The 20,413-nt window shown below is 38.0% G+C and overlaps 1 protein-coding gene across 1 annotated transcript in view; it reads left to right on the forward strand.

Annotated features, from left to right (window-relative positions):
* Positions 1 to 5,496: 5,496 nt before the first annotated feature.
* LOC109859620 (kazrin) overlaps positions 5,497 to 20,413 on the forward strand; it is an 88,495-nt gene continuing 73,578 nt past the window's right edge. The window contains exon 1 of the mRNA XM_020438016.1: positions 5,497 to 6,243. The gene's annotated coding sequence lies outside the window, so the exon portion shown is untranslated. The remainder of the gene's footprint in view (positions 6,244 to 20,413) is intronic.

Genomic DNA, 20,413 nt, shown 5'->3' on the forward strand with positions numbered 1-20,413 from the left:
AATTACGGCGCTCGTTTATATCGTTTCGTGAGAATTAAAATTATTTAAAAGTGAGAATTACAACTGTTGAAGTAATCAATAAGAGACGAATGAGAATAGAAGACCTTGAAGATTTTTTTCTGTCAACTGTTTTTAAATCGCTTGTTTTTTTTATACTTGAAAAATTTATATCTTTTCTAAACATATATATACAGAATATGTGTTTGTTTTTTTAATTAACTACGGAGCATATACTCGAGATAATATTTAAAACTCTTCTTCGATACTTTCGCGGCCATCTTAATGACGTCAGAAGTGAAGAAAATGCGCAAAAGTTTTGTGTGTAAAAATAAAAGATTATTTTCGCGTATAAACGCACCAAGAGCACACTCGTATATATTAAAATATACCGGAAACTTTTCTTTCAGTTCAATAACAAAACCTAGGCTACATAATGAAATTTTTGAAACATGGGCTTTTGTCAGGTTTTGACAGTTGTCGTATCATATCTTGAGATTTTGCGTTTTTTCTTGCACTAAATCACACTCCAATCACACACCATTGTAGGTTTTCAGCATATTTTATAGTGTGTTTTATTAAACAAACATCTTGATTTGTTGCTCAACACTTATTTTTACACAAAAGCGTGCGAAACTTTTGGTATGATTTCAAGTCATTTCTGACCGCTTTGTGGCGTGCAAAAAGTAGGTCGTTCGTGTTGTGTTGCTTAAAACTTTTTGTTTGCATTCTATTTTTTGTTTTTTTTTTCCTTACTAAAATATGATATATTTTAACAAGCAAACCTCTCGCACAGACAAAAATTCAGATTTTGATGAAAAACAGAATTTTTTATATATTTTTTATACACATGTGGGAGAGTAAATAAATAAATTAAAACATTTTCAGTTGCAACCCAAAAGCAATCAAGAGGTAAATATATTTTTCATGTGCAGAATTTTGTTTTTCTCGCGAAATAGCTCGAACTATTATTTGAGATGTCGAAAGATGTTTTGCACAAAAGTTTCATGGTAAAAACATCTCTATTTAATTAATACAATTTTTAAACCACCTCTTAAAAACTTATTTTTTTAAATGTAATATTATATTTAAATTTTATCGAAGTTTCCAGACATCAAAACGGTTTTCATCGTTTTTTAGATAGATTTTGACATGATTGTTTATTTTTTTGAATGTACACATGTATGTAATAAGGAAAATAACAAAAAAGAGAATTATATTCTGTTTTAAAATAATCCCGAAAGTTATATATACAATAGGTACCATGCTCTTCACTAAAAACGTTGAATAATGAATAGAAATTGCTGCTTTCTTCCTAACGAGTTTTGTTTTCTTGTGTTTTTTTTTTTATGTCAGACAAATAAAGATTCGCTACAGTACAATACGTTACAAGCCGCAAACGGATTGGATACTCAACTGTAGTAGAGTAGAAGATCGTTCGGCTAATCGCGCGCGAGGGAGAGAGCATCGTGGTAGTGAACAGCAGTTTGCCTAAACTACTCCGAGGTTTTGTATCCTTAAACACGCTATTTGTTAAAACACGCCATTACGATTTTCTCGCAGCATCGGAGCTGCATTTTCCGAGTTTTATCCGTTTGCCAGCGTGTATTTGTCGTTGTCCGGATTTTTCCAAGATGATCTCTCGAAATCGGTTTAATCAGTATCAATTTCTCTTGCTCAAAAGATAATTTCTCTTCTTACTTGCGCCACTTGTGCCAATGTCTCTCGTTTTTTTTTTTTTTTATTTGCACATCGCGCGACAGTATAAAATAATATGTATCTCTCTAACCACTTTTTTATCGGCGCGCTGAATGAACGTACAAAATTTATATCTTTCGATATACTTCGATTTTTATTTTTTTATTTTTTATTTTTTTTTCAATTTCGCATCACTCGGAATCAGACTGATAGTCATAAACGACAAAGTTTTGTCGTCGAGCAATCTATTTGTGACACCTGTTATACGTGGCACGGCGCCAATGCAAACGCGATCCCGACAAAAGCTCTCGTGTGCATCGATAGCGAATTATGATACCGTGAAACATTTTCACGCGTCCTTTCAACCGATCACAATAGCACACAATTCTTCATTGCTTGTCGTGCCACGTATTCTCTAGGGGGAGAAAAAAAAATTTCAATGTGACAAAATACGCGAATTTTACCGCACATTTCTTATTTATTACCGCTATTGTCGTCGTGCATGCGTGTACACACACATAATGCGGCGCACACTTTGTGCCGGTTTTTACCGCGGCCGGTCGTTCGATGTTATTTAATAACGTCGCACATTGCACGCGAACTTTTTACGTTCGCTTTTCTTATCGGAGCACATATTCGGAGCTACTTCACCACTTCGCAAAGAGAGATTGCGCGAACAGTAATGGCGCCTCGTTCCGCTTATAAAATACGAACGAAGAGAATGATTATAAAATCACCACTTCCCGGATATCCGTACGCGATATAAGCCGCAGAAAGGTGAGCGGCTTTTCCCTAATTGCGCGCTCTCGCAGATTATCATAATTGAAATCTTAATGTGGCTATTATAATTTCTCAACCCCTGGTTAAGTAGCAAATGTCCGTCGCAATTAAAATAGACTTTGTGCAATTAAAAAATGATAATGGCTCGAATTTAAGAAATGTGAATTCTCTATGTAATTTTTGTGCACAGGTCTTCTCTATGTGTCTGAACGCCATTATCAAAATAACCGACATATTATTTTAGTTACAGACAAGATGAGATAAGATATAATAAACGTACGTATTTGCGTAATTTTATATACACGTACTCGCATCTTTCTTCATCGCACGAGTTTGCTCGAAAAGCTGCGAGGCAAGCAGATTACAAAAAATATCACGTTCGCAATTGCGCCGCGACTCATTAGTATGCCACGGCATGCAGATTTCCGTTGAAAAACAGTTGAAAACTTAGTGAAAAAAAATTACAACTGTGATATTTTTATTTGTATCTAAAAAAAACCTTTTACATGATTTTTTTTTTTTTTTCAGAAAAATGTATAATAAAAATATATGTAGAAGAGGGGAAAATATACAGATATAATGGCGATCTCGTGTATGTGTGTGTGTGTGTGTGTATGTGTCTGTTTGTTATAAATGTAACTGCAATTGTTAATAATACTTACTGTTATTGTCTGCATTCTCGGGCTCATCTCTTTTTGTGCCATTCGTAAATATGCAACGTTTATAAATACAGGGGCGGAAAGAGGGAAAAATAGGAAAACGTGCGCGCCTCTTTCACGTGCAATTTTAATTGAAATAAATTATATCACGCACGGCACCTCGAGCGCATATCAATTAAATTTTCTGCCTCTGCCTGCGTCGTTTATTTATTTTCACGGTAAATAAATACTTTTAATCGCGCGCTTGATTTTTCAAATTAATTCGCAAATAGCAGTATGAATTTGCAATTTTGTTTGTGGCTCTCTTTTGTTAGAAAAAACACGTGTGTGTTGAGGGAGGATTATTGACGGCGCGTTTATATGCGCCCAAGTTTTGTGCTTGATCGCCAGTGTAAAAGCTTCTGGTATTAATATCGTATTTTTTGGGGTCGGAATGCCATGCATTGCCGCGGTAACGCATTGTTTGGCGACGCAGGTAAAGGCAGATTATTGCGCAGCAGTCGCGGCTCAGGTGTTTCGCCTGCGCATGATGATGCTACACTTTTCCAATTCAGGCCAGGTCGTTCTAATACCGCGAGCATCTGCTCCTAAAAAGGGTGAAAGGCTATGTGTTCCTTTATGAAAATTTATCATTGCGTGGTATAATAGAAATTCTTTCGGTTCTCTCGTCCCCCGTGAAAGCTTTTCGCGATTATTTCCGAGACCGGTACGAGTCCGTCCGTGTAAATTCCAACGCTTTTCGAAATTGCTGTGTGAATGCGTACTGTTAAATTTTGCAAAATAACGAGCGTTGCAAAAGGAAGGACTGCAATTAACGAAGAACACAAGTTTATGACTGTGCAACGAAAAATGACACGCTTTGACTCTGTCTCGTGATCTTTTTAGTTTTGCTAAAGAAATAGAAATTTATTTGCAAAATGCGCATTTTTTTAGAAAAAAACGGTAAAAATAATTATTTCTATGTGTGTGTACATAAGTGGGTCTTTCAGACTCACTTAAAAATTGCGTGTTAATGTCTCTAGTAAAAATTAGTTTTTCTTAAACGCTTATATCTTTGAAACTACTAGAGATTTTTTTCAATTTTTTTTTTTTTATCAATACAGAAGCTTTCAAACTTTCGATCCAAAAACAATTAAGAAATATTGATTTTTCGCCGAGATGTTTAATTTTAAAGTCGGGTCTCACACAGACCTAGTAAGTCTACTACTCTAATTAGTAGGCATTTTTAGAAGTCAGTTCACGAAGAGTTAAATTACAATAACATTATAAATCAGGGATCGAAAGAGCTATGGAACTTTTTAATACCATCTGTTTAAAACATAAACCATGGAACTTTTTGTGAAACAAGTTCTCTTCTTATAAGTTTCGACGAGAACAGATAAAAAGAAAACTTCCTAACAACAGTTGAAAATAAAAATTTTACATAGAACTTATAAAATGTAAAACTAAAAATTTTTTATCAAGAACAGATATTTGTCATCATTAAAAAGTTTTTGTTTACTATGACAAACACTAAATATTATTCAGTGAATAATACTACAATATTAAATAATAATTACAATTAAATTGATATTCTGAATGTTTAATACTTTTATGAATTGAAATTAGTTTGATGGTTTTATTTTTTTTATAAAAAAATTAAACCTTTTCTAATAAACAATTCTAGAATAACTTGTTTTCATGGAACTTTTATTACACAGATTCTATAGAATATTTGTTCTATAAGAACACTTTTGATAGAAATTCTTTACGGTAAGGTTTTTTTTATAAAAATTCGACAGGAATAAATATTCTCTTAAATAAAACAAACAAGTTCTAACAAAATGTTTTTATAAACGAGAGGTAACTGTTTATTTCGAATCCTGTTATAAATAAATTGTAGCGCTTGTTACACTCGCGTTTCGTCAAATATATACAACTTCTCCAAAAATCAACGCAGCTGCAATAATCGCGGAAAAATTGCTCGCTTATGTCATTGCCAATCATCCGAACACTCCTGTTTTTTGCGAGAAATATTCATCGCTCTCGCATTTGTACGCGTCGCGGCTGCGAAAAAATAAAATTGCGCCTTGTCACCTCGCGAACTGGCGCGGCTCCCCCCGATCAAAACGCAGGATGCGCATAATAACAATAATAATAGCGCAAACAATAATGGCCTCGTGGGCAGAAGTCGTTTCTTCCTGCTCGGAGCAGCAGGCGCTCGCTCGAACCCCGCAACGGAACGCGCGCTACCTTGAGGGCCCGTGAAACGAGAGAGTCCCTTCCCCACCACACGGGACCCCGTGGAGGGCCCGTTGCTGCACGAGCAAGTCGGACAGACACATCGCGTCGGTGTGCTTCGTCCGTTCTTTGCATCCTCAGTCGACTGTGAACCGGTGTTACGACCGGATCGTTTTTCGATCTCGCATCGTCTCTCCGCGTTTGCATTCGTCTTCGCCCGATTTCCATTTAAGGGAAATAAGCACCCGACGACCCGTTTCAGGGGGGGGTGGGGGGGAAGGAAACCAGTACACGCGCAAAGTAATTCTCGACGTGTTTCGAAGTTGCTCTCCCGGCGAAGAAAAGACGAGGCTGGAAAGTCTCATCTTCAACGTTCGTCTCAACGTTTTTCTATTTCTCTTTGTTGAACGGAGGTAGACGCATATACTCCCCCATCCTTGAAGAAGTTTTACTTACAATACGGGACGCTAGACTGACGATAAAGTGCGACAATCGTCTTCTCTTTCGCGGATTCGCGACAGTTTCGCTGAAGATTCCGCTCTGTGCTAAAAGCGGAGCGAGTAACGAGAGACGCGTCTTCCCGCCGCGACGTTTGAAGTTCTAGAACTGTGCGATGCTGAAGAGTGGAAGTATATACAACGGTGAAATCCAGTGTGACGGTGCAGTTTGTGTCTCGCGCGCGGGCGGCGGAGTCGAGTTACTTCGGCAGTGAAAAACCTGAAAACCGCGAGATATCTTGATACTGTTGAGTTTCAAGGTGGAGGAAAATAATAAAAATGTGCGCAGCCAGTGGACGACCGTGATAAATAACACGACGTGATAAAACGAGCAAATCGGCGCGAAACTCTGTGTTTATTTACGCAGAGAAGCAATTTTTATAATCTATTTTGTACGTTGATGATCGGTAGGAATCAATAAATAAAACTTTATTCGCAAAAAAACTATTATATTAGTTTCGCAGTTTGTGCGATTCTAATTTTTATAATCAGTGTGCGCGCGCGGTGAGAATAAAAAACCACTATTCTTTCAATATATTTTTATATAATATTTATTCTTGATTTTTTTACTATATTAGTTCTTATTTATTAAGTTTTTATGTTTCAAATTGTGTTTGTTTGATTTTTTTATTTATATTAATTTTTCTATTTTTTAAATTTTTATTTACATAAATTGTGTATTTGCTTTTAAAAATATATAAGACAGGATAACACCAACTTGTAAAATCTAGTTTTAAACGTTGTGTGGAATATTGAATATTCCGAAAACTGAAGCTTACTGTAAGCCAGTGCATTATAGGTATGCAGAGATTATGAAGTTTAAAACAGTCCCGCGAAGACATATTGTTTACCGTTTTGTATACCGAGTACGGGAATGAGTTTCGAAGAGAATTTTACGATAGAAACGGAATTGAAAATAACGCGATGTGATTTCGTCGTTGCGAGAAAAATTATTCTCGGAGTATTAAATTTAAAGAGCTAACGAACGCGAGTAGTAGTTAAAACGTCGTGTGTATTACTGGCGCAAAAGTAATTCGCGGTAATCGGCAAAATGTTGTGTGTTCTGAACGTTGTATTTGTGCATAAAATGCAACAGTTTTTTTTATTTTTTGTACGATATCGATATTACGTCTCGGGAATTAAATGACGAGCGTGCTGGCCAATGAAAGAAGATAGGATGCGTTCGGTGAAGCGTATTTTCGCGAAAATAAAACTTCAGAAAGAAACAGAGAAAGAGAGAGAGAGAGAACGCGAATTAATTCTTTTGATCATCATAATTAAATTGTAACTTACGGTTGAAGATATCGTTTTTATTTACGTTCGATTTTCTCTCTTTGATGCGAACAAAAAAAAAAGCACAAATTTCCGATAATGAAAATTCTAAAAAAGCGCATACTTTTTAAAATAACATCTTATTATATTAAAATATTATCACATAATGAATACACACACACAGAAGATCTTGCTACATGTCGTTCTAGTTTGTTTTTTTTTTTTTAATAAATGTCTCAGGTGATGATTAATGTTTGACAAATTAATGTTATCTTATTTTTCTCTCTTTCGTCGCTTCGTCTCATTAATTCTTTCGAGAGATTGATCGTGTGACGTACAGCTGACGAACGCGTGACAGGAAAAACCGTAATCGCGAGAAACTTCACGTATATCGCGCGAACGTCGTAATCGTCGGTTCTCCTTAAATTTTGTATATAGTCTCTCCTATAAGTTTGCATCCTCTCTCTCGAGACAACGATCTATGCGAAACGCAACGCCCGCGTATGCGCGTATGCGCCAGCTGCATCGTTGTGCAGAGCATGGTTGTTCTACAATCTCATTCGCTACCCTATCCGGCGTTGCATTTTGCCGGTGCGGCGTCGCCGCAGCCCCGTCGTTTCGTTGCATCGGTAATGTGGCTGAACAAGCAGATTTAGTCCGGATGTCGCGTAGTTGCGCTGCTGATGTGATGCATTCCATACGGAGAGTTTCGCATCCGGACTCTGCATATCCACACAGCTGTAGAAATAACATTTTCATCTTACTGCGACTCGAAATCGGACGTTAGAAAACAGCGAACTTTATGAAGTAGAACACGAAAACCGCGCGCTGCTTCGGATTTTATATTTGCATTTTTATTGCATTTTTTCTTGTTAATTTATTGCAAAATTTTTCCGAAATTTTACTTCTAACCATATTCAGTAGTATAACCAGCTACTGTTTTTTTTACGTCAAATATTACTTATTAAGGTAATAAGATAAAGTAATGAGATGTGACTTGCGGTTTGTAAAGGAAAATCCTCAGATACAAAATTTAAATTAAACAATTCGATTATCGATACTATTTATATACGTATAAATAGTCCTGACTCTCGTTTCCGATTTACATTTGACGATGTTTTACTACCGACAGTGCTCAGCATATTGACAATATTTAACATCGTTTTAAGCACATAATAACAATTTTAATTTAATGACATTTATATCAACTTAAAAAACTGTGACATCATTTCGATAATTTGTCTTAATGCATAACAAATCCATATTGTCTCACGTATTTTATTTATAAAAGATTATTAATTTAAGGTGCATTATTGTATAAATTTTGTATCAATAGATCATTTCTTTTTTATAATTTTCTTTTTACGTTTCGACTGAGTCTAACGACTGAGTTTAAAGGAACAACATTGACATGATCGTTTTAACAGCTTGACAATTAAATGCAGGCTCTTAGATGTGATTGTTTTGTTGAAGAACACTGAAAAAAAGACTTAAAATGTTAAAGTCGAAACGTATGTGTAACTTTTAAATACAATACATCTGCACAACACTTCTGACAAACTGTTCAGTAACGCCTCTTTTTGAGACATCAACTTGATTGTATAAATATATATTTATAGTATATCCCACTGAGATGATGACTTAAATGGATTTAAGTCATGTACGTTTGTTATAAAAATAACACTCTAACGCGGTTCAAACCCGAAAAACATCTTCGAATGTTAGTGCAACACACATCGCGAGAGCATCAAATTTACACAAAATTGTTTGAATTGAAATTTCAATTTTTTTATTTTATTGCTCTTCCATCCCCTTTGGTCGTGGTTAGCTCTCGTTGCACAAATCGACGATATAAATTCGCGGAATGCTATCTTATGTTGGCTCGTGGTTTCGCCACCTACGGGCATCTTTTGCAACGGCCACGGGGTTCCACAATTACCTTTCTTCTCCGGATTTGTGGTTTCTTCTCTCCTCTTTTTTTTTGGTATTTCTTGTTCGCGGGAGCGGAGCGCTAGCGTGGCCATCCCCGTCGGGAATTCAGCCGCTCTTGTGCGCGCTTCTTGAGCCTCATAAATTCCCTCCGCCCGTGGCGGCTCATAAACACGCGGTACGCGCGAACGTTACGTTAGACTATAGCTCACAATGAACATTTCTCCCGAAGATTCGTATATAGGTCTTTTTTCTCTCTTCCCGTGCTTTCGAATTCGCCGTTCCTGGGTGCTACGAGAGGCACTTCCGTCGTCGCTCCCGATAAATTCAAGCACGGCACGTGACTCGATGCCTACGGCGATGTCATGCATATTCCAAGTATACCCGTTCGAGGCTGGCAAGGAACGAACGCGAAAACCAAATAGATCACGTAGTTCTCGACATTCTATCCAAGTTCGAGAACGTCGAGGGAAAAGGAAGACTACGACGAGAGACTATCGCGATCCGCAAATAATATTACTTGGATATATCCTAACTTGTTTTTTTCTTCTTTTTTCTTCTTTATTCTTCTTTTCTCGCTTTTTCAAGATGCACTTGCGCGACGAATCTACGCGGGGGGGGAAAGATTTCGTTCGCTGCAGTCGATCCGTGTCCTCATCGGCTTTACTTTTATATAGCCTCGAGCGAAGGTTTCTTTTTTAACTGTCGTTGGTTCATGTTTTATTGCTCATTCGCCGACGTTTCCGATATCGACATTCAGCTGCCTCGTCGTGTATCTATCTCTGCGATTTTTTCCGCGAGAGAAAACTCGGAACAGGGCACATATCCGTCATATTGTAATCACATGGCGCCCGCTGGGCGCACAGCGGAGCGGAAATCAAATCGATACGTATACGTATGAGCATTTTTGATAGGTATCCGAAACGATAGCGACAGTACGGCATCACATTGCTGTGTTGACAAGTTTCATTTTTCAGAAAAACAAGTGTCAAATCTTTTGCCTCATTATTGCATATGGTGTTTGTGTGACAGCTCGCCAAAGTAGATGCTCTCTTTCTCTCTTTCTCTCTCTCAGTTTTTTGACGATGCACCAGCTCACCTTCATTCACTGACGCGTAATAGTCAATTGAACTTCGATGTGCTGTCTCATTCGCCTTATTCGTCAGATGTGAACCCCCTGATGAAAATATGGTTTTTCGAATTCGAATTGCGTTAAATGTCATTTTTGTACCAACGTTTCGTGAATAATTTAGTGCAACTTGATCTTTGAACTTTGACAGAATAAAATGAAATGTCTGATATTTGATGTTATCGCGATGTGTTGTATCAACACATTCGAAGATGTTCTTCGGGTTTGAACCGCCGTCATTTTTATATCGGCCGAACTGAAATGTTCGCGAAACGCGGTTCAAACCCAAAAAACATCTTCGAATGTTAACTGAAATGTATCTCAAAATGTTCGAATTCATTTTCAGAAGTTTGAAACATAATTTAAATTTCTGTTTCATTATGTCATCGACTTTCTTCTTTTACGAGATTCCAAATACGATTAAACCAATTTATCTAATATATCTTTCTGTTTAATTCAATGATCGCGTAACAGGAAATAGAATTACACATGCTCTTCGGATGGTGTAAAATTCAATTAATCGGAGCGAGTCACGTCGCGTTCTTTGTCTCGAGTTCTTGCGAATTTCGAGCGCGGATGTCGTAAGCGTATTTCCTTTTGATAAACGCGTCTTATACTTTCTCGTTTGTTCTGCGCGCTCTTCTCACACGACGAAAAGGGTCGCGATAACAAGTCGCGATACCGAAAATCGCGTTCCCGCATCGCCGTTCTTGAGCGAATAATCAGACACGAATCGCGAGCTGTCGGCGAGATGTCGGCAAATAATATTAGCGAGTCGAGTCGCGCGTGAGCGCGCGCATATATATATACGTCTTTGTTCCGGTTTGATTTGATTTCGTGCGTAAATTGCCACGATACGTAACCCGTATTCTCGGATGTGCGCGGTGTCACATCGAAGGCTCTGCTCGCGAAGGAAACGTGCCCGAGAAGCGAACAACAGATGGGATTAACAATGCGAATTCAACATAAACTTGACTTACAGACTTACGAGATTTAATTCGAGGATTATCTCTCGCTGTAAGACAGAGAATTCGCGTAATGATGTTAGTAAACCGCAGTAAATCGCCGAGTTCGCCGAGAAGAAAACACTTCGCTGTTGTTAAGTTTTCCAGTTACGAGGGATTACCACGGCGAAACTTTCTTTTAGCCACGTTACCGCAGTTTCTTAAGTCCGCTTGTGATTGAGACAAAAAAAAAAAAAAAAATTCTGGACAAACGAATGTAATACATATTAACGATGATCGAGCAAATCTCGGTTTGATCTTCGTTTGGGATTAGCAAACTGAAAATTTTGCGAGTAATCGTTTTACGGGGCACGATCTAACGTACATTATTATTATTATTATTATAGAATCGCTTGTATTTTTCATCGCGAACCCGCGCGCTGGATCGCGGCCAGCGGATTATTGCTAGAAAGCCGAACACACCGAAAGAACAAAGTCTTCTCTCTGTCTGGCACTGCACGTGACCTGATTTCTTTCTTTCCGCGAACAAAGAAAAGGAACGGGAGAGATTTATCTCAAACGTCTCAATTGCCATCGTTAATGTGCGGCATGTCGGCGATTCTCTCGTAAATGCGAAAGTATCTCGGAGAGAGAGAGAGAGAGAAAGAGAAAATTTACGAAGTAAAGAAAGTAAAGAAAATATCTATGAAATATGTTTAAGAGAAAAGATATATGTATCTGAAAATATGTATCTGCGAAACGCGCGACGTTTTCCTCAAAAATTGCACAAGATAGAGAAGATCTTCAAGCGAATTGAAAGATTTACTCGTATAAGACAAATTAATTACATACATGTGTGTGTGTGTGTGTGTATGTGTGTGTGTGTATTTATTTCTACAAAACATTACAGAGGGCTATCGTTTCGAGTGTGAGTGAAATGATAATTAAAAGATTAATTGTGTTAATTAAACAAAATTGACTTTGTCACTTTCGCCGTGAAATAAGAGCCGGAGAAAGTGTAGTGATTTTTTTTTTTTTTAACTCGTGACTCCCGCGCCATCGGCCGCATCTCTCTGTCTGTGCCATGAATAACTACCGAGCGACGAGCGAGCGGAAGTGGGAAGCGTGATTGGACGGAGCGCATTCGCGACCGAAGCGTGGGAACATTTCTGCTCCGGATGAACCAACCCCACGGTGAAGTTTCAGAACGAAGGAATGCTCACCGGCAAGTTCTTCCTCGAGTTCATGTTTCTTTTTTTGTTTGTTTTTTTTTTTGTTTTTTTCTTTTCGTTATTTTCTTTCGCGCGTTCTCTTCGTAGTTCGCGTCTCGGCTTGTCAACGGGATTCAGGATTGTCGCCGGTTACGGTTACATTCTCGAAAGCGATGTTTTGCGATCCGATACCCCGTATGTGATGATGTTGACTGTACATGTCGATTCTGCGAACACTTGTCGCGTTGCGCATCAAACTTTCGGATCGATCATATACACACAAATGACATTGTTAAATTATTACAAATGTTTATTTGTAAATTTATACGTGCAAATGTAATCTATATAGCCGCTTTATTTATTTATTAGGTGCAGCAATTTATTTGTGCAGCAATAACTGCGGCTTTTATTATTTAATAAATATAATGTATGAAATTTCATAAGTAACAAAAACCGCAATTATATTTTTGCTTCAATCTATAATATTACCTATATCGTCCTGTTCGCGTAAAAAAAAACTTTATGTGAGTCAATTCTGTTGTAACATGCAACTTTTTAAGAAAGTATATGTATAAATTATATATTTGGAAACTGACATCAGAGAACGCCGGAAGGTTTGTCGCGACTTTCCAAGTCAGGTAAAATAAATGTTGCATACAAACAATTTCTCGCGAAACGTCATGATTTATTTAACCATAGCTGTTTTGTCTGACACAGCTGTCGAAGTTATTTCATACAAGAACTTGCCGTTTCTTTTGAGCAAAAAATCGTATCAATTTTTGATTGAAATAAAAAAACAGTTCCGCATACACGAGCATAATTTCCATACAGGCATTGGTTTAGATGCATAATATCGGAATTTCAGAGAAATTTACTACGAGCGGTTTGTTGTTGCGAATTTGTTGTTCCTCGTAACTGTAACCGGCGACATTTCCATTCGATTGTTGACGCAAACTTGTTTCAATTTCCGGTAACTCGCTGTTTCGATAAATGCCACAACCGATCGTAGAAGCGGTCGTGGACTTCGACGTTCGGTCCCAATCTGCACGTCAAGCCCGTCGTAAACCGAGTCCAACGTCTTGTTCGTACATACGAGGCGCGCTCGTGTTCGCGAAAACGAACACGCGTCTATTTGCATATTATTTTGACGCGCAATAAATATGTATGAGACTTCGTAGCGTGCCACATCGACGAGAGAGAAGGAAAGAGAGAGAGAGAGAGAGAGAGAGAGGGAAAGAGAAAAAAGAACGAACTCGCGTTCTGTTCGCTCTACACACGCGAAAGATTGGCGTAATTTAGGCGGAATTTGACGTTCATATTTCGGAGGATGGCGAGAATCTGCCACGTGTGCAGATCTCGCGGGAATGGAAGTAGGTAACACGTGCGCGCGCCCTAAGCATTAATTGCAACAACGATGAGCGCACGACACACTGATTCTTGCGCTATTTCACTAGTTAATAAATATGTATGAGAACGTCGCGCTCGTGTCGATCACTTTAGCTGCTCGGCTGTGACCTGAAGGGGCTTTAGTGAGTATTACGATCGATCGCGATCGCTTTAAATAGAGGATTATCGAGGCTTACACGGAGAACCGAGCAATATATAATACAAAAATATTTCTCAGCTATTCGAACAGTTTTTTTTTAAATAATTTTATAATTTCAACGCAAAAGTATAAATAACAAGCGTCGATTCTTTACTGACAATTTTGTGATTTTTTAAATTGTCATATGTGATATTTACACGCGCGCGAGAAGGATTGGCGAGAAATCTAATCAGCGCGTCTCTTCGTCGCTTCTCTATAATTTACCCGCACGTTTTTAACCTTATCTAGCGTCATTTTGCCGGAACTTGTTCGATTCTCTTATAGGCCGTCCGTCAACGGCAATAGATTTAAACCGATCGCGAAGGAACTACGAGGAAAACTTCTATAAAAAAAAAAAAAACCTCGATAACGTTCGCCCGTCCTCTATGTCCTCGCGTCGTACTTTTATTCGACCTTGCTCAGGATTTAATCGAATCGGAGAGGAGGGTCTTAAACGCGCGCGTCTCTCCTCTCTGTCATCGTTTATTCAGCCGAATACCTTAAGCCGGTTGCAGAGGCGTCTCTTTACATCGAAACGGGACGACGACGACGACGACGACGACGATATAACGACGACGAGTATACCTTAAATGGCGCGCTGCGCTTTTGCCCGTTTTCAATGCCGTAACAAGAATGCACGGTCGCGCAATTAGTGTGTATCGTCTCTTTCGCTTCTGTCACTCGATCGATATCAAGCCGCGAGTAAATCGGTTCCAGCAATTCAGACATTTATTTGCGCAATCAGACGTTCCTGTTTGACGCGCGGACTGCACGCTCCGAACGTCACGCTCGAATATCCTTCGCTGTCTGAAGAAGTTGTTGAAACGAGAGTCGTTCACTCGCACATTGTCGGTACCTACTTTTAGTTTTTCCGCAATATAACGCTTCGTCACAGAGAGAAAGTATGAATGTTGTACTTACGGCGCGCGGCTGCTGTTTAGTGCGAGTTTTTATTGCGCATTTTATTGCGGATTTTAGTGCAGGTGCGACCGTTTACGACGACGACGATCTGTGCCTCCGAGAGGCGAAAGAATATTATATATGTTGGAATACCCCGAGTGACATTTCTATATAAAATTACATTTCTTTTTCCACGATTACGGAAGGCATTTTTATTTCTCATCTTTATTTTCTAATTCTCTCAAACAAATTAAATTTTTATACGAGATCATATTTTCTGACTGCGTTATTAAACTTTTTGGGTACCGATATAAAATCTGGGAACACATTTTTTTATGAGAAATTTCAATTCGCGAAGAACAATTTTACTTACAAACGTTTATTTTTCGACGACGCGATTGAATAATTATTACGCCGCGCTTCGCGGTGCGAAAAAGCGCTGTATGTATGAAACAATTTTATACCGAGTAGTTTAGATTTATTTTCGTTATTTACTGCTCGAATCGAAACGATTTTTCAGAATAAGAGAAAATAGTCAAAGTCTCTGTCGAATTGCAATTTTCTAAAACCTGAGAACTGTGAACAATTTCTGCAATTACCGCTATCTCGATATAATATTGCATTATGTTTGCAGTTCAAAAGTTAATATATGAGAAAGAACAACATACAGATAGAAAAATACATACGTCTAAGAATGTAACGAGATCATCAGATTATGATTTAGAAGCAATACAACAGGCAAAAAATCTACGTTTAGATCTAGAAACCCAAATCTCTTTTTACATACGTTTGTGTTCTTGTTTCCTTAACAACGCTCCGCAGTCACATATGTCACGGAAAGATCCCGTTTGCCAAGATTTTATTTGTCCGGATTGACCGTTGCACAAAGATTCCGTTTGCTCAAATCTCGTGCAGAAAATTTTTGCGCAATTCCCGATTGTTCACGGTGACCATTGCGTATTGGCACATTGACTTTGTGACACATTGAACCGAACAATATTGTGCACATACGCATTATGTTACACAGATAATATCTTACTGCACAGATGAAACATCATTGTACATCAATTATTCGTTCGTATGTTTGCACACCAACCACATATTCCACAAAGTACGAACAAAAGTGCATTGGAGCTTTCGTGCAGTATCTACTTTCGGCCTTCGTACTTAAGTTTCATTATTTTTGTTTGTGAGAAAGCACAAAGCGGGCAGAGCTTCTTTGTGCGCTCTCACATTTAAGCCTGTACTCTCAAGCTTATCGTGATATTATACTTCCACTAATGTGTCGTGATAAATGTGTGCATTGTCTAAAACAAATACATTTATACTAAGAAACATTTTTATATTTAACTTGATATGTGCAATGACGCTTCTGTGCAACAAATTCACAACGTGGTACATATATGTGCAATATATATGTGCAATATATTGTTCTGTGTGTGCAACGTATAGTCAAGTACGAGATCTGTGCAATGATTACTATGAACAATTGGGATTCGTGTGTCCAAAAATTTTCTATTTTACAAACGAGATCTGTGTCAATAAATAATCGATCTGAACAAATGAAATCTTGGCAATCGAAACTCTGTTATATTTGTTCATCTTTAATTGATTCTAAAGTACAACAAACTTGTTCTTCGAAACGTTCGCATCTTCGGCCATGCATCGCGAATGAGAACCGGCGATGCGGTTAGACGGATGCTCCGTTCGCGAGCGATGCACTCTATTCTTGTCCGCCCAATAACCGGCCTTCCTACTATATATGCCCCGGTAAGATATACAGGGTGCTCCGTTAACGTATGTCCAACGCCTACACCGAAGTAATTTTCGTCGGCATAAATATATACATATCGTCTGGTTGGCGCAAAATGTCGCGAACGCGGTTTTTTCGTTTTGCCGTTGTCGGCTCTTCGCGACGCGACTACTCGTCGCGATATGCGTTATCAGTTCGCATCGGAAAATGCGCATTGCATGTGTCGCTTTTGCATATTTATCAGAACGACGAGACTTCGTCGAAGATGCTTAGTCATATCGCAATGTCATATTTTTTTCTTGGTTTTAATTACTTATATTCATCAAATTTGTTTAATATTTATATGTATTTATATAGGGTATCTGAAACATGTTGATACAATTGAAGTGTGAGAATAAATTGAGTCAATCTGAATGGAAGAGTCATTTATCATTTTGCAAAATTTGCAAAATTATTTATTTATTGAGTTATTACTGAACGTGAGCCGATGAGCGTGTGAAAAGCGATGGGTCGGGCTGTGTATGATTTTCAGTTGTACCGCCGTGAAAATCAGCTGATCGCAACAAGCTGTGTCATCATACGTCGCTCGCACTTGTTCGTTGTTAAGTGCATTGTATGAGGTAAATAATGTTTTTTACAACTGAAAATCGTACAGTCTGGACCATCGCTTCTCATTTATTAATTAATAACGCAGGCTAAATATATTGCACAGTTTGCAAAATAGTAAATATGACTTTCCTATTCAAATTAACTCAAATTTATCTTTACACTCTGGCTGTGTCAAATTTGTCAGACACCCTGTATATATATGTATTTTCCATTTAATAACTTTTATTTATTTATCCATAGCTTATCAACGATGTGCACAAAAGTTATCTACGCGAATTGTGGAATAATCAAGAGGCACGGTAGTGCCTCGCGCCAAGTTCACGCGCAACCAGGGTTGGGCACGTATTACACGTGAGATATTGTACATTGTATTTTATACAAAACAAATGTTTGTATAATAACAATTATACAACTAAACAACAACTATACAAACTATATATTGTATAGTTGTTGTTTGTTTTTGTTGTATTGTATAGTTGTATAATTTTTATTATACAAACATTTGTTTTGTATAAAATACAATGTACAATATCTCACGTATAATACGTGCCCAACCCTGCGCGCAACAAAGTGGCGCTCGAATTGCGCGAGCACACCGTCTTATACGCGAAATTTAGGTATTGAGAAAGATTCGAGATTTTTTCAATCGCTTTAGAACAAAAAATTTAAAAAAATATATATATTCTTGCATTATTTTGGTCTGTGGCTTCTGAACGGTTTATGACACGGTCATCTATGAAAGGGGAGATTGTTTCGCGACGTGTGTGACACATGCAGATAAACCCGCGCACGCATTCGCTTCGCACGTTTCGTGCACAACGGATAACGACGTCGCTTTTATGATGAAGACCGTGGCGAGGCTTTATCGCGCGCATCGGTTCCCGCAATCACATCGCCGCGTTTGGTTGCGTTTGGTTTGACATCGACCGTCACGTGTAAGAGTTGCGCCGTTCGGTCTCGCGATTTACACGAATCGGAAACGTCGCCGCCGCGCATCAATTGCGCCACGTTCGATTAATTTCTAACCAGTTGCGTGCGTCCGCTATCGCCTGACTTATCGCTCGAAGCGCTCAGCGACAGCGTAACTGCAACTTGTCTCACGTGTCCTTTTACATGCGTGCGTAATGACAGCGTTATCGGTGATACCGTAATTACGAATCAATTCCGCAAATTATACATATCCGTAATCACGCAATCATAAGATATTAATCCAAGATAATTGAGAAATTTATAGAAATTTAAGCGCCTGTTAACAAATTTTCCTCAAATAGAAACATACAATCAATAACATACAAATCATGATTAAGAATATTACGTAATGGAATTTATATATTTATTTTGGAAAATTTTTAGATTGTTATTTACAATGTATATATTTATACAAGGTGTTTTTTAGTCATTCTTTTTTAACTGTTAGAGAAATAAGAACAATAAAAGTCAAACGTTAAATGTACGCAAAAATACGTTTTAACGTGTATAAATTAAATTTAATTTAATTCAAAACTTCATATCAAATGCATTTAAATTTACATTTAAATTCAATTCAAATTACCATGTGTATTAATTTACACGTTAAAAAATATATTTTGCGTTTGAGTGCAACCAGCGTTTGGCTTTTTTCCATATATGTATTGTATATCGTTGTTTAATATTCTTAAATTCCCAGCCATTGTCGCAGAAGCCGAATAGCGTAGTGCACTCTGTTCGAAAACGCATTAGCACAATTCAGAACGAATAATTCGTTTCCGATACCATTTCCGATACGGAAGTCGCGCACTTTTTCAGCGCATGTGCGACGGTAGATTGGATTCGCTCGAATAAAATCGGCGAGAGACCGATCGCTTTTATCGGATGCACGCCCGTTCGAACAGAAGTTGTTCTGTGCGCGCGTTTCGATGCCCGTAGTATATGTATATATATATATATATATATATATATATCGATGCGCGGCGCGCGCTGCTGCGCTGTCGATTGGGATGCATCGGGGTCGATTAGCGTGACTCGCCCTCTCCCGTCCGGTTGCACGAACGGCACCGGTCGCTGGCAATTAAGAAGCAATTTAACGCGCCTCCTCGCGAAGCGAGCGGCCTTTAGCTTGTGTGTAAAGCTTTGGATAAAGTGTGCGTTACGAACTACGCCCTGAACTTACGCTTATCCATCGTCTGACCGAGCGCGCGTTGCATTGTTGCAACGCTCGTTGAGTTTTCTGCGGGTGTATGCACGATCGCGTTGCGTGCTGAATTGCGCGGGGTTGCTCCAATTTATTTTTTGTTGTTAAGGAAACAAACACGCACACACACATGGCTAAGTTTCCGGATGAGTAAGTCAAAACTATTAACTACGCGCCCTCTCTCTTTTAATCGTATTTTCAATCAAACGTAAATTTACTTTAAATAGATTGAGTTAAAATATATCTCGAAATTAAAGTTATTTACTTGTACTTCAACGTTAACCAATATAAATATATGACATTTATTTACATATTTATTTTTATTTTATAAAATCGGTAATAATTATATTTTGGTCAATTAGCAGATGATAGTTAATTCGGAGCTATAATTCCGGAGTCACTAAATATGCGCCATATTATATATTGAAGTTTCCAAACATATTACATCGAACATATTATACTTACGTCTTGTAATTAAGCTCGCATTGGCCTTATTTTGATATTACATATTGTGTAAGTACATATTTACTTACCGCAGCATACTGTACCACGATTTAGTCTCTAATAGTTCTGACAGAGAAAGAGAGAGAGAGAGAGAGAAAGAGAGAGGAGCACATATGCCGCCATATATTTCGTTTCATGGTTCACTCGGGTCGACTATAACGTGGTAGCTTCTTTTCGCCAAGCTAAATCGCGACATATTCAATATCTTGCTAGACAAATAACCGCTCTACTGTTTTTTTTTTTTTTTTTCTATGTCTTGAAATTCTCTCATTCTTTTCCAACTTAAAAATTATTCGTTTATGAGTTTGTTTTATAAGATTTTATATGAAATTTATTGATATTAAATTTTGCTGATGATTTTACTTGTATTCTCAATAAAAGTAATCTGCAATCTTGATAATTTTGTAAGTAGATCCGCGTAACAAGAATACTCCGGTGGCTTCCGTTATGCCCCAATTTTGCGGCTCTTACATAATGTGGGACACGTGTAAGGGCGGCGCAGCTAATTCTACGTCGAGCACGGTTATGTGCACACGGCGAAGTAATACAATATACA

Source organism: Pseudomyrmex gracilis, unplaced genomic scaffold (assembly GCF_002006095.1).
Source record: "Pseudomyrmex gracilis isolate BER0280 unplaced genomic scaffold, ASM200609v1 scaffold_272, whole genome shotgun sequence".
In the NCBI taxonomy this organism is placed as follows: domain Eukaryota; kingdom Metazoa; phylum Arthropoda; class Insecta; order Hymenoptera; family Formicidae; genus Pseudomyrmex; species Pseudomyrmex gracilis.